At 35.0% G+C, this 3,759-nt stretch overlaps 1 long non-coding RNA gene across 1 annotated transcript; it reads right to left on the bottom strand.

The window, feature by feature from the left end:
* Positions 1–590: 590 nt before the first annotated feature.
* On the bottom strand, positions 591–2,424 carry LOC104224150 (uncharacterized). The gene is made up of 4 exons (XR_710298.1): positions 2,174–2,424; positions 1,949–2,084; positions 1,485–1,798; positions 591–989 (listed from the first exon to the last, which is right to left on the bottom strand). It is a non-coding gene; the product is annotated as an uncharacterized lncRNA (long non-coding RNA).
* Between the last annotated feature and the right edge of the window lie 1,335 nt (positions 2,425–3,759).

Here is a 3,759-nt window from a genome sequence, read left to right as displayed (position 1 = left end):
ATTATTCGAAGAAAAACCGCTTCAGTAACGCTGACTAAGCAAGGAATAAAGATGGATTCAATGACATTGAACAAACTCAAATAACATGGAGTGCGCAACCCCATTTACAAGTGCCTTTAAGGCTTGGGCCTGAGATGAGCCCACTCCTTTTAGAAACCGAGATCAGTAAGTGCAGGACTCAAGATTGAGTCCCCACGGCACACACGCAATGACTGAAAATTCCAGTGTTACTATGTGAACCCAGTTGACTACCGACAAAGTAATCAACATCAAACCTTCAGGCTTGGGCCTTAATGAGCCCAAGTCTTAGTGAAGAATGCAAATCCAAAACTCAAACCCATAAACGAGTGAGTACTGCCCACAATTCCATTGTTCATTTTGCTCAAATCCGTGGCTTAAAATGGTCCAATGATGATTTCAGACCAATCATTTAAAATAAGAACATACCAACTAACATCAAACTCAAATTTTAAAACTAATATTTCCAGATGAGACGATCATTAGAACCTGTTTTCCCTTAGGTGATCAAACATAATAGTAAGCCTCATTAACACCTGAAAATCAATACTATGCTACCCTATAGCCTACAATTAATCCTTAATAGTTCTCATGCTTCAGGAGTGACAAGAATTCAACTATTATAACTAAAAATGTTTTCCTAACAAACTACTAAAAGGGCAATACCAATCCTGCATCTACAGCAGTAGTAACATCTGTGTGATTTCAGTAATCGAAGCATCCATTTAAGCTAAATAAGCCACTACTAAATCTAACTAACAGGATCAATATGTTGTATACATTAGGTGCATAGGAACTTTAAACAACATTAGCATTTGGAATGACAAGCAAAGATTTTCATAGAGAAGAAGACTTGAATATCGAGCTTAGCACATAAACAGCACACACGACTGAATATCAAATATCCGACTTCCATTTTTCATTTCACTTTCAACTTGAATATCACATTATGCAGGTTTCAGAGCATGTACCTGGAGTTTGCACAAAGAAGAATTGAGGTGAACAGTCAGCAAGTAAACAGCAGCAGATGACAGTCCCGGATTCAACTAGTTGAGTAGTGAAATCAACTCACGGAGCCAATAAAACAATAGAAAATTCTAGGAAGGAAACAGCTCGAAACCAGTGAAAATGAACTATACTACAGTGATTTCAACCCAAGACCCAAGCAACAAAACAATTTTCAACTCATTTCTAGCCCATAATCAAACCCAGATTAAACAGTTGTATTGGATATACTCAGTAGTTTTATTATTTTTCTTCCGTTTGATTTAAATTCCGCTGTCTTTAAATTATTGCTCATTGCTAAAGGATTAAAATTTTAAAAAGGGTAAATTGATCAAGTAGTCGGCTTGCCTAGCTCACATTAGTAGGTGCCATCACAACTCCCGATGGCGAACAATTCGGGCCGTAACATTAATATTTCTCAATTCAATCATATCAGTGAAAAAATAGAAAAAGAATATTACCTTTGGTTGCATTGACAACAAAATTAAAAGACAATCCATTGTTTGGTCTTTATAAAGTCCTAGTTGCCCAAACACATGGATCAATGCGCGGAAACAGGTTCCTTGATTCTAGCTCCTTGATTGCTCCTTCTCTCTTGAATCATAAAACTCTCTTTGCTCCTTGTATCCCTAAGGCTTATACTGCTAGAAATCTTTCTTAAAAAATTTAGAAAAGAGCCAATCGAAAATTTGGTCATAACAAGTAACAACCAAATCCACTCCAGTTTTGAATTCCAGTTCCCCTCCTATTGGTTTTACAAAAGCAATTGTAATATCTGAGGCAAGAGTAACAAAAATCAAATAACTTCAGAAAATTTAGTAGCATGAACAAAGCAGAAAAGAAGACTTAAAAGAAAAGATATTTTTAAGAACTTATGTAAAACATCTAATGTAAAATTGTGAATAAGATATAAATAACAACATACTAATCTCATGCCCAAAACTCAAAATATAAGAGATTCCTTGTTGCATGCGGCACCGAAAATTGCTTTTATAACTTCTACCTCTTGGCCTCTTGGATTTCTGAATCTTCAAGTTCATCCACCAAAAAGACTAATGATCCTGTAAAATAAAGAAAAACTCGTGAGTATGAAGCAGACTAAAGTTATTTTTACATGCATCTTTCAATGACATTAATGGATGACTCTCACATATTAATATCCAGAGTTGAAATAATTTAATTAGGTTATTGTAAGAAGTACAAGGGACATGTATATTTGTTGGATCCTTATCGTAAGCTTGTGATAATCTAATCCTCCTTAACGAAAGATTTATCTTATGACTTTTGCAAAGGTTGAAATTGGAGTGATTATTTATTTTTGATGCGTAGAGAATAAAATCACAAGTTTAGCATCTTTCTGAATTAACACGTCGCTCCGGCTTCCGCATATATGAGTGAAAACCAAAAAAAAAAAAAAAGAAAAAAAAAGAAGAAGAAGCTGAAGGTCATGGGAGGCGCAATGATTAACATAAAGAATCTAAGAGACGTGTTCTTATTTCTTCCCTTTAACGTAACAACTTAAATTAGATCATTCCTAGTCAAATAAGGGAATTAATTAATTTTAGAGTTCTAAATATTATGACTTTTTATACTGTAAAAATTCAAATAAGGAAAAATTTAGTAAAAGGAATATAATTGATTTCAAATCTTAAATATTAGTAAAATAGGTAAATTATAATTTTGTCCAATGTAAAATTAGTTTTTACAGGGTAAAACGGCGAACGATATTTTGCTAAGGGCCTTCGTGCTTTTAATATAAAACTAGTCTCACGAACGCGCGTCGCGCGTGTACCATAGAAATTTTTTAAAATCATATATAGAAAATTGTGTTTGAGTCATAAAATAAAAGATTTAAAAAATTAAAAATTTCTAAAAATGATGATTGTTGATCTATTTAGCTAACTTAATAAAGAAAGAAAAATAGCATAGATACATATTGAAAGTTGGGTTTGAGTTGTAAAAAATAGTTTATTTTTAATAGAAAGTATAAGTTTTCGAAAGAAATTTCAATTCTATTTCCCCCTAAATGCCAATTGCCTTTTTCTTAAATTGGTTTCTCTCTCTTTTTCGACGCTCCTCCTTCGCTATCTCCAGTTCTCTGTGACTAACGGGCACTGACAAACTACACCGGCGACCAGCAGCGACGCCGACGACCCACCCAGGCAGGTAAGCCACCCCTCATCTCCCTCGCCTCTCATCCCCATATCCAACCCTCCTCCTCCCCTACCCCTACCCCCACTAGATTTGCGGTGGTCATCAGGAAAATAATTTCCGACGGCCCTTTTTTTCCCTCCATTTTCTTCTTCTTTTAGTTGTCAGCCAGTGGAATCCGAGAGTATAATCTGCTATTACTATCTCATTCGCAATTTTTAGGTAATTCGCTCATTTTATCAACGAGAATTTTTAACGTACTAGAAATTTTTATTAGTATTCTATAAACTGATTTTATTGCTAATGTATGTTTAAGCTTTATTGATTGTTCAGTTTTGTCTATTAAGCTTCAAATAAAGTTCAGTACTTGAACTTTGATCGCTTTATGTGCTTGAACACACTTATCTGCTTTTCCGTCGACACCTTCCACTTCGTCATCTTCCACTCTACACTCTCTCTTACTCTCATGTTTTGTGTGTGTGGGGGTGTGTCTGTTTCTTTGGACAGGTGCAGATTCTTTCCCAGCGAGGACGAGCTATTTTCAGGTGGGTATAGATTTTCGGCAAGTTTCATAAATTCCGGCGA

Source organism: Nicotiana sylvestris, chromosome 3, assembly GCF_000393655.2.
Source record: "Nicotiana sylvestris chromosome 3, ASM39365v2, whole genome shotgun sequence".
Classification (NCBI taxonomy): Eukaryota; Viridiplantae; Streptophyta; class Magnoliopsida; order Solanales; family Solanaceae; genus Nicotiana; species Nicotiana sylvestris.
This window is presented reverse-complemented; position numbering and strand designations above follow the sequence as displayed.